Source organism: Peromyscus maniculatus, chromosome 1, assembly GCF_049852395.1.
Source record: "Peromyscus maniculatus bairdii isolate BWxNUB_F1_BW_parent chromosome 1, HU_Pman_BW_mat_3.1, whole genome shotgun sequence".
Lineage (NCBI taxonomy): Eukaryota > Metazoa > Chordata > Mammalia > Rodentia > Cricetidae > Peromyscus > Peromyscus maniculatus.
In genome coordinates this window covers 27,369,910-27,381,768 of record NC_134852.1, presented here as the reverse complement: position 1 = coordinate 27,381,768, position 11,859 = coordinate 27,369,910, and positions in this window count along the sequence as shown.

Below are 11,859 nucleotides of genomic sequence, written 5' to 3'. Positions count from 1 at the left end.
ACTGGTTTCTGCTCTTCCTTCATAGGAGGAACCATAGTGGACATACTTGCTTTCCAACCTACTTTCAGGGTTTGCCCCAGCTGCAGGTAATATCCTAGTCCAAGGTCTTTATAGGGAAGGTAAGCCAGATTATAGTTGGCCTGGGAAAGGAAGCTGTGATTGTAAGTTTTACATACAGTCAACATTGATAATAGGTCCTCAGGGCGGCTTTTGCTTTTCTTCAAGACTGAACAGGGGAAGACTTTGCCATTCCCATGGGTATGACATTGAAATCCTTGGTATGACCATGCCTGTGTCAACTATACACATTCAACCAGAACTTCATCTGCTTCCCACATGTACCCCAAGGGGAGTAAGCTTATCTGGCATTAAAGAAAGCTCAAAATGTATTAGACATAGTTGCTAGCATTCTAGAGAACTCGTGTTACCTGTTTTAACAGAAATGCTACTGCTGAGGAGATCTGAGATGAGGGTAAAAGCTGCTGGTGAGACAAGTGACTATGTAAATTACAATCCTTTGAAAGAACACAATATTCCCTGCCCTTATTCTGCCTCTGTGCTTAAAGGAAGTACATCAGTTAGAACCCCCAGTGAGTCTCTGTTCTCTGTTCTCAATAGACTGCTAACAATGATCGAGAGACAGCCAGAAATGACCTACTCTGGTGATGGGATGGCCAAACACCCTAATAGTCATGCCAGAAACCCCATCCAACGACTGAGGGATCTGGATGCAGAGATCCATGGCTAGGCTCCGGGTGGAGCGTCAGGAGTCTAATTAGCAAGAAAGAGGAGGGTTTATATGAGTGAGAATTGTTGAAACCAAGGTTGAATAAAGCACAGGGACAAATATCCAAATGAAGGCTGAGGGGCCCCCAACTGGATCAGGCCCTCTGAATAGGTGAGACAGTTGATTGGCTTGATCTGTTTGGGAGGCATCTAGGCAGTGGTACTAGATCCTGTGCTCATTGCATGAGTTGGCTGTTTGAAACCTGGGGCTTATGCAGGGACACTTGGCTCAGTTTGGGAGGAGGGGACTGGACCTGCCTGGACTGAGTCTACCAGGCTGATCTCAGTCCTCTGGGGAAGCCTTGTTCTGGAGGAGGTGGGAATGGGGGGCTGGGGGGAAGGGGAGGGGACAGGAGGAGGGAGAACAAGGGAATCCATGGCTGATATGTAGAACTGAATGGTATTGTAAAAGAAAATAAAAGGAAAAACAAACAAAAAACCACTCATACATATAAAATTAAAAAGAATAAGAAAAGTAAGAAAAAAAACAACAACAACACAATTCTCAGGGGAAAAAAGCTCTCTTAATTCTGATGACCAACCAATTGCAAAAATTTACTGAGGAAAATGAGCATAATATATCCTGTCCCATATTAGCCTTTATAATTGACACAAGGGGTAGTATAATAGTATTTTCCAAACAAAACAAAACAAATGAACCAAAAATGTTTCACCCCTAAGACAGTAGTTTACCAGAGGGAAAGTTGCCTGAGCATAGCAAACAAGATCATGTTGTCTCCTGTTACAAGTTTTTCTTTTATCCCCTTGATAAAAGGCACTGGATTCTGCATTGATTCTACTATTGATTAGTTTCTGGATCTTTAACGTATATTTATCTTGTGTTTCCTTTAGTTCAAAATGCTCTTTTTGTAGGTGATGCAGCATTATCCTTTAAAGTGATATCTTGAGGTAGCTGTCAGGTATAAGTCTTTTGCTTGTCTGCTACCTTTACCACCCACTCCTCAAACTGTGAGAAACTGATTCACTCAGAAAATTCCAAGCTCCAAAACTACTTCTCTGGAGTAATGTTCAGGGAAGGCCTTGGAGTTAGGAACCTTTGAACAGAAACTTGAAAGAGACAAAGGATGAAATCTAAATTGGATTTTAGATTGCAAAGTTGGAATCTAAATCTCCATTATAAACAGGGTTAGAGAAAAGAAGGAGATCCAGACCAGATGGGAGATAACAGAGTAAAACTAAAGTCATGGGGCATACAGGAAGGAGTAATCCCTGTGTAGAGATCGGGGCCATGAAGAGAACCAGTCAGCTTATGTAAGAAGTCTAGCTGGGCCTGGAAGACAGGTAGAGTTTAGAGCTGGCAAGGTTGGGTATGTACATTGGAAGAGTGGGTATGTTGGGGACTGCCATTCAACAGCCTGATCCTTGAAACATGAAAGTTTCAATAACATGGCTGGAACGGTGGAATATTTAAGTTCCTTTCCTCTCAGATCTGAGGGTGGTGTTGGGAGGTTGTGTTTTAATAGTCTTGGGATTAGAGGAATTGTGTTGGCAGTGGTCCCTTGAGGCTGAAGGGTAGGGTGGTCCTTGAAGAAAATGACCAGTACATGGCCAACAACTGTCCTTGCCCTAGTCCACCCCAGGCCTTTTCTGTCTTCAAGTCACCACATTGCAGAAGAACCAACCATTCATAGAGTCACTGCTTCAGAATGCAGCCAGGATGCCACCTGGTCCACAACCTGACTCCTTCTGGTCCAGCCACAAGTCCCCTGACAATGTCAAATCTGTTGAAACTCCATCTCCAGGGCACAGGATCAGTGTATGGCCTCTGAACTTCATAGCTGACGTCCCTACTCCTGTCCAGGAGGCCCAGTGGATGGACTGCACTGCACCTGGCTGTGGAAGCTCAGGAGCACAGCATGGTGCAGTTCCTGGTCCAAGCTGTCCCTAGGCAGATGACCCCGTGCTCAATGAATGCACACCTGTGTACCTGGCAACTGACTTCTCAACAGCATCGCTTCCACTGTTTGGGTGGCTGCTGCTGAATCTCTGCTGCTGAATATGGAAAATGAAGCACCCCAGGACCAGGGTGAGAATGTAAGAGATATGTGCTCTGCACAGCATGGCCTCTCATCCATAACAGGGGCACTTTCACTAGGGAAACGACCCTGACCACTGTTAAGATGTGACTCAGTTGACAGGGTACTTCCCTTGCCTATTAGGGGCCTTGGGTTCAATTGCCAGCCCCACATAAGGTGGCATATACCTGCTATTCCATCACTGGGGAAATGGAGGCAGGAGGGTCAAAAAGAAAAGATTGTTTTCATCTGTGCAGAAAGGTCAAGGCCAGCCTAAGCTACATGAGATCACCTCTATAAAAAACAAAACAAAAGAAAACAAAACAAAAAACCTGCGGAGATAGAACAGAGCTGCTTCTTACCAACTGAGGCACCATGAGCTGATTTTGCCCCAGTCAGATTGTTTCTTTAACAGGTCAGGCCCCAGGAGCCCAAACATGAACTGCCAAACAGGAGTGAATCACTGAAGCTACCAGATAAAAGAAAGGGAATGGTGAGGCCTGTGAGAAACCCGAGAGCCATGCCTCATCATGTGTCCACAGTCAACTTCACCACATATGTGCAACTATACAGGTATACCTCCCATTTCTAGGTGTTAGGTTTTTTTTTGGGGGGGAGGGAGTATGTTAATATTCTGACCCTGCCCCTTGGGACCGCCCTGCATCCTGACATAGAAGTCTCTTATTAAGGGATAACTCCACCCATTTCTTTCTCTTCTCTCCCCGCCCTGCACCTCTCCATACCCTTCTCACTCTCTTCCCCTTCCTCTTCCCCCTCCTCCTTCCCTCTCTCCTCTGTCTCTCTGCATCTTTATAATAAACCATTTCCACACGGATGCAGCCTCTGGGTTGTGAATGTCCAAGGGCCACCCTGATGCCATGCCCGCCGGCCACCGCTGCGCTGCATCTGTCCAGCATGCCAGCATGGTTCCCTGTGCTCAGGATACCTATGGGGGGCCCCACCTCATAATAATTCATAACAGCATACATATTTGGTTTTGTTAAGAGGCAGAACTGGATGGGCAGTGGTGGCGTATGCCTTTAATCCCAGCACTCAGGAGGCAGAGGCAGGCGGATCTCTGTAAGTTCGAGGCCAGCCTGGGCTACCAAATGAGTTCCAGGAAAGGTGAAAAGCTACACAGAGAAACCCTGTCTCAAAAAAAAAAAAAAAAAAAAAAAGAGGCAAAACTGAAGTTTTCCATACATAAAAATATTCAGGGGGGTTGGGGATTTAGCTCAGTGGTAGAGCACTTGGGGGGGGGGGCGAGGAATTCAATTGGGCCAAGAGGCACATGACTTTAATCACAGCATTCAGGAGGTAAATGACAGCAGGACTATGTGAGTCTGAGGTCAGTCTTGTCTACTCAATGAATTTCCTGACAGGCAGAGCTACATAATCAGATCCTTCTACACCTGTAAAACAGCTACAAAAAGTAGGAAAATGGATTTTTCCTCTAAGCCTCTCCTAGCCTATGTATACTGCATGGTTTTTAGGAGAGCTTGTCTCAAACTTTGGAGCTTGGCCATCCTCAGACCACACACTGCCTGGGAAGTCTGACTGAGTCCCCTGCTGGTCTTAAGCTCTGGTGGGAAGAGTGCTGCCTGCCTAGCAGCTTTCCTGGGATCTTGCTGCAGCATCTCATGACACTATCTCAGTTTCTCTTCATTCTCTTTCTAAGCACCCTTCTTCTTTGCCTTTTGATAACCTGAAAATCTCAGGAAGCCACAGCAGTGCACTGCCTAAAGGCTGGACAGGCCCTCTACCTCTTCCTACCTGGAAGCTGGAGCCACCGCTGATACAACTGGGACTCAAACAACATGCTCCTCTGCTAGTGTAGTCCTAAGTTAGAGGAAGAACAAGAAAAAAATGAATTGTGAAGGCAATACAGACTCCACCTTAGGGCAGGGCCACCATCTCAGACCACCTGCTGTACTCAGTTCCAGGAAGGACCCCAGGAATGTGCCATGACAACTCGAACAGATGCAGAGCAGTATCTTCCTGCAGACATCTTGTCTGCGGTTTATGGCCCTTGAAGATATCTAGATAATCCTGCTGAGCAGCCCAGATAATCCTGTTCAGCAGGTTGTGGTTCCCCAGCCAAAAGTCTAACCCAATGGTTTCAAATGTGGCTTTGCGCTGAAAATCTAGACCAATTGTTTACAAAATCACCTTGCCCCATATCCCTACTACCCAATCCCAAGATGCCAAAGCATGTAAGCCCTGACTTGCAGTTTTTCCCTATAAAAAACTCTCTGCACCTGGACTTGCCGGCGCAGCCACATTTCCCTCCATCGGCCTTTAATCCCAGCACTTGGGAGGCAGAGGCAGGCGGATCTTTGTGAGTTCAAGGCCAGCCTAATCTACAGAGCTAGATCCAGGAGAGGCACAAAGCTATACAGAGAAACCCTGTATCGAAAAACCAAAAAAAAAAAAAAAAACCAACTCCTATAAGAAATTTTCCTTGATGATGAGGGACACGAGGTGAGTGAAATGCAAAGTTCTCCACCTCTTCCTCTGGCATCCATTAATGAAAAGGCCATGTAATACCATGAACCACAATGGCTGCACCTTGTAAAATATTAATGTTCACCTGTTTCAATTAAGTGGCCTTATACAGAGGCAAAGTTAATACTGCTTTAAGTCCCAAGAGATGAGAATAGACATTTTTAAAAAGTAGTTGAAACTTCAGTGAGAAGGGAAATCAAGAGTGGAAAATATTCAAAGAATGGTTTTCAACCAATGGAAAGTCAGACTCTGAACTGTTTGTTAGAGCTCAGCTAGATGGCTCAGAACCCCAACACCTGCCGGTACATCTTGGGGGAAAATCCAGCTAACTAGATTAAGAACTTTACACAGCACCCATGTACTTATAAGTGGGTAGATTGTTAAACAGACCTTTTCCATCATTTGGGGGAAGAAAAAACTAAGAGGAACAGCAGCCATTTCTCTGTGCTTTTCCCCAGGAGCATAAGTTGATGAAATGGTTTTACAGTGCCACCCAGAAGGGAACAGGAACCCCAGAGCACAGGAGTGGAGGTGTTCAGATGGCAATTAAATCAGGACAAAGAGCCAGTGGGGTAAAAGCTCCAGCATGATGCTCTCTGTGAAGACTTGCATAGGCCCCAACACAAGTGAAACAGTGACGGAAGCTCTCCAGCCAGCCCAGTCACTGCAGAGCATGCCTGGGCAGGAACCACAAGGGAGGAGGTGTTACTGTACCCCTTTCCACCATCCAGCATCTAGTCACTGCTGTGGGGACCCAGTGTTAGTTATTTAGCTTCGTTGTGTTCTTACCCTGCAAGGAAACGTCACGAAACACGACAGAATCCGCTTATAAGAGTTTATTAGAGTTAAAGGGACAGAGTGCGCAGGCCTGTGGGAGAGACACGTGCGTGGAGAGAAGAGAGGAGAGAAGAGAGAGAACCGGGAATATGGCGCTCCGCTTTAAAAACCGGCTGGGGGCGTGGCCAGGTCACATCACTATTCCATGCGTGTGCGTAGATCACATGGTCACGTTGCGCGCTTACATAGCCATGTAACATCATGGATTCTGGTCACGCGAGATGCCTTGGCCAGAACTTGCTAGGCGGAGGTGTCCGGCCTGACCGGAATTGGCTAGGCGGAAGTGTTCACCTGGTAAATGCGACCATGTTGTGAACCCTTCATTCCCGACTCTTTTATTTTTTAAAAAAAGAAAAAATTGTGGTTGACTGGGTACGGGGGCGACATTTTTCTCAAAGACTGCTTCCAGCTGAATAGTGGGCGTTGGTTGGCTCTTGGGGGGGGGGGTAAGGAGTATCTTTTGAAGTCCGGGGATGATGGTGGAGGTCCTGGAACGACGTTCTGCCATCTCCTGGTTCTGCGGCTGTCCGTGCTGCTGCTGGGGACGTCCCATTTAACAAGATACTGTTGACATAGAGAGAGCTTAGAGAGAAAAAATCATTATTATTTCATTTTGAAGTTGGCATTTGTCTGAGGTAGATTTGGCCTGTCCAGATAGAGGCATGTGACATTTACCTGAGGTAGATCTGGTCTTAGTACTATGCTTAATTTTTATCTGAGACAAGCCTCATTAGAGGTAGTTTATTTAAGGCACCTGTTTCCCTTATTAGGTTAGCACTTAGGAAACACAGGTGATCAGTTGCTGAGTATTGAACAATGATAAATTGTTGTACTACATTATTCCTTACCACCTGGATATTTTTGATGGTCCTTTTTGCCTCCGGCTCTGTGTGGCCCTGGTTGGGAAAGGGAGAGTTGATACCTTATTCCTCTGGAATTGATGACAAGGCAGTGGATCCTGATGTCCTCTGGAGCTTGAGAGTGAGAGGCCCTGTTTGTTTCACTGTATATGAAGAGAGACTTTTCTGGGATGGAGGTCAGATAAAAGGTTTTAGGTGAGACAGGTGGACCCAGTGAGGAAAGCCCTCGAGTTTAGCAGCTGTAGGGGTTACAAGAATTACTTTGAAGGGTCCCTGCCACTTAGGGGTAAGAGGTGAAGGGCGCTGACCTGGAGGAGAGAGAACCTGATCTCCAGTGTGTATTGGAGATTGGCAAGGATTGTCACACGGCTGAGGCAGTGAACAGTCCACATAGCTCCATAGAATAGACCTTAGGTGACATAAAAGAGGGGTTAACAGGCTGTCTGGAACAGTTGGAGGCTTGGAAAAAAGACCTGGTGTTAGAACTGGTCTGAGGAGATATTTAACTTTTCCTGATGGTGGGCATATGGGTAAAATCGAGCTGTAGCCCTGGGGAGGTGGGAAGCCTCCAACATGGCCATTATATGGCCTGAGTTAGATACAGATCCTCCTTTTCCTGTGAGAAGTCCACGCTCCCTCCAAATAGCAGCGTGGGACAGGAGGATATGAAAAGCATATTTGGAGTCTGTAGAGTTAGTGGCTAGGAGAAGAAGTAAGAGAGCTGCTGGCGTGTCTTGGAGGAGGCAAATGTGTGGAGTGAAAAGAAATGGATGCTCCTACCTTAGCTAGGAGATCCCTCCCCACTAAATGCACAGGGCAGCTTGGCACAACTAAGAATGTATGTGTGAGAGGGATGCCTCTGAAAATACAATTAAATGGCGGTGTCTGCTGAGGTAGATAAGGCTGTCCCCCAACCCGAGAATAAAGGAGGTGGCATCCCAAAACTCCCAGGACTGAGTCAATGGCTCTGGTGTCCAGAAGGAAAAAAAACAGATCGCTTCCCTGCTGCGTTCTGGGTTCCCTGCCATGTCTGTAGCCAAGCCTAGGTCTGTTGGAGGTCTTAGCTTGATGTACCCATGCATCTTGGTGCCTGGGGGCAGTAAGCTGACTCTGTCTTTCTAGGCGGCACTTTTAACAAGGCTGTTGATGGTCTGGCAGGGCATTCGGTAGCCCGTGGCCTTTTCCTCATTTAAAACAGGGACCCAATAGCTTTTGGAAGTCAGCAAGTGCCAGCACTTGGCAATTTTGTTTTCGGGCTTTTATCTCTTCCCTGGCACACCTTAAATGCCACAGGTGACTCTTTTGCCTGTGGGGTCAGGAGCCTTGCTCTCCAGATGCTTAAGTTTTAGTCAGGTAGGTCTGGGGAACAAGAGACAGATTTTCGTACTTATCCTGAACTATTTACTGGTTTTAGGGCAGCCTTACAGAGGCCTGTCAGGAGACAGGTAATAAATCTCTCTCTGGCTAGACAGCCACTCTGGGTATTGTAGTCCCAGTGTGGCTCCCGGTCAGGAACCGCCTCGGCTCCTGGAGGGTGTGAAAGGTTAATTTGATGAATTTCATTTGCATGAGTCCTAGCCTGCTCCCATACTCGCCTGAGCTCCTCAGGAAGTCATGAAAGGTGAGACTATACGATTGAGTTATATATTGAAACTGTTTAATAAAGGAAGCAGAATTAGACGTATAAGAACCCAGCTTACTTTGTATCTCAGAGAGTTCTGTTAGAGAGAGGATGGAACATGAATTTTAATTATTGGTTCCTTAGCAAGATCTAGAGTCAGAGATTCCGGAGTCAGAGAATCCTCTGGTTTACATACAGCTAGGAGCATATGAGCAGGAGAGAAGGAGAGAAGAGAGAAAACTGGGAATATGGCGCTCTGCTTTAAAAACCGGCTGGGGGCGTGGCCAGGTCACTACTCCATGCGTGTGCGTAGATCACATGGTCATGTTGTGCACTTACGTAGCCATGTAACGTCACAGATTCTGGTCACGCGAGATGCCTTGGCCGGAACTTGCTAGGCGGAGGTGTCTGGCCTGACCGGAATTGGCTAGGCAGAAGTGTTCACCTGGTAAGTGCGACCGTGTTGTGAACCCTTCACCCAGAAACTTCCACAACAATCTTGAGCTCTTGGGAGAGGAGGAACCTAAGAATCTTTCTGTTCCTGCCCTTTCCCCATTTCTCCTCCTCCTCCCCTGGGAGCTCAGGAAAGATCTAGAAAGGAAAAGTGCGGTGGGTTCAAGCATCCCTGCCAACCTCTGTATCCCTCCCCCAAACAAGTACCTTGGAAAAGGTTTTCAGGACAGGTGACCCGGCCAGCCTTACTAGGCCAAGCTCAGGTACAGAGCAGATGACCAGTGAGCAGATGCTTAAGACCCAGATGCCACATCTAGAAGGGTGCTGCAGCCCGCGAAGCTGGAGCAGGAAATCTGGTGAGGGACGCCGAGGTTAAACAGCACTCTAGGTACCCAGTTTCAGTTTGTCAGGGAAGCAGCTCCCTTTATTAGTACCAACATGGGTTTATATACCCCTCTAACAGCCAGAGTCAAGGAATGGCTACTCTGTATCCAGACCCAAGCTGGACAATGCTTTCCATACAGGAAAAACCACAGGGGAACTGATTCCCAGCACCACCACCACCACCCCCACCCCTCCCCAAACCCAACTGCACATTTTTCACACAAATAACTTAACTGGGATAGGACAAAAAAGGGCATTTAAAACGAAGGCAGGGAACTTACTGCTGCTGACAGAAGGGGACAGCAAAATGGCTGTGTACAGTGTAGGCTCCCAGTGGGAGCGGCCACCTGGGCAGGAAAGGCTGTGTCCCCACATTGTGAGCTGCTGGTCTAAATGCTCCAGGGAGTCTTACCACAAGCTTGCACCACAGACAGCCTTGAGCAGCTGGAGACTTTCCAGGCTCCTCGCACAGGTTGCCCGGATGATGGGAGCCTTTGAGACAACAGATAATCATATCACTGTGAGGCTCTTGAGAAGGAATCTCAAGAGTGGCCAGGGGCAGTCTGTCATGGCTTGACAGTAGGACAGAGTGTGTGGTGGACTGACTCTCACACAAAAACTTAGCTGCATGGGGAGTGACTGTAGAAAACTCTCCCACATGCACCAGGACCTCCATTTTAACTAGAGCCTCCTCTCTGGCCCCACCTCAGATTCCTCTGCATTAAAAGAGTGGCATCCAGTGGACCAACTGCAGCTCTCCACCCCCGGACTTCTGAGGAGCAGCGGGAACCGGTGTGTGTGAGCTGGAAGCTTTTCTCTGGCTGTCTGTGAAGGAAGGAGCCACACTGGCACTACTGTGATTTCTTCCAACATTGTCGTGGCAGGGCCTGGTGCTAAGGTAAGGGAGAACAGGGACTCCAGCCTTTTTCTTCCTGGGATGGGGGAGTATGGCCAGGAGCGAGGTGTTGTGTGGGCCAGTTTGGCAGAATTCATTCCCCGAGCTGAAAACAGCATTTGTTGGGGAGGGGCGTGAAACAGTGAGTACAAGGGAAAGATCCAAAACTGCTTTCATTTCCAGTATTTTGAAATAAGTAAGAAAAGCTGCCTGGCAGTGGTGGCTTATGCCTTTAATCTGAGCACTCAGGAGGCAGAGGCAGGCAGATCTCTGTGAGTTCAAGGCCAGCCTGGTCTACAGCGCGAGATCCAGGAGAGGCACCAAAACTACACAGAGAAACCCTGTCTCAAGCCAAAAAGAAAAAAGAAAAGCTGGGGTGTGGTTCAGTTACCTGAGTGCTTGCCTAGCATGCACAGAGCACTGGATTTGATATCTGGGTCTAGGACATGATGGTATTACCTAAGGAGTGTAATGCTGGTTTAATTTTTGTGTATATCTTTGCAATCTATTTTATATCTATTGACAAGAGACCATGAAATATTTAGCCATGCAGAATATGTGACCAGACCAGAGCATGTGTTGGAAGATTTTGGTGATCATTAACTCTACCCTGAACTGATAGACTACAAGTTGTAATGTGTGTTAGCTACACTTCAGTCAGTAATATTAGCAAGTCTCCAAATGTTAGCAACATAGTTCATTTCCCTTGTACATTCAATATTCTTGATACTAAAATGCTGGAACTGGGTGGTCCTTTTTAAACTAAACATTATTTGCAAACAAAGGGTATTATTTGTTTTTAAAGCTTTTGTAAATAAAGGCTTCAGAAATGTTATAAAAAAAGAAGTGAAGTTCAGGAGAACAGTTTAAGGTCATACCCAAGTACATCTTGTCTCATAAAACAAAAAATGGGCAGGAAAAAAAATAGCCTTTATAGATCAGGGTCACAATCTGGATGTCTTTACTCCAAGCCTGTCCCTCCTGTGTGGTCCCAGCAGGGGGCACTGCAGCTCCTCTCTGAACAAAAGGCTCCATTCTCCTGAAGAGACCCCACCCCACCCCACATAGTAGGGGCATCCAGCTGGACCCTGGATTAGGCAAAAACCACATCCAAACACTGTTTTCACAGGGAGATCCTTTATTAAGCAGGGAAGTTAAGCTAAAGTGGCTGCCTTCTGGCTCAGGCAGAAAAACAGCAGCAAATGACCTTGCATGTGTAATTTCTTAAGAAAAAATGGGAAAAAAAAAGACAAAGCCAGGCAGTGGTAGCACATGCCTTTAATCCCAGCACTTGGGAGGCAGAGCCAGGCAGATCTCTGAGAGTTTGAGGCCAGCCTGGGCTACAGAGTGAGTTCCAGGAAAGATGAAAAGCTACACAGAGAAAGCCTGTTTCAAAACACAAAAAAAGAAAAAAAAGAAAAGAAAAAGAAAAAAAAAAGGCAGGTCAAGGGGCTAGGATGTGCATTTTAATAGGGCATGTTA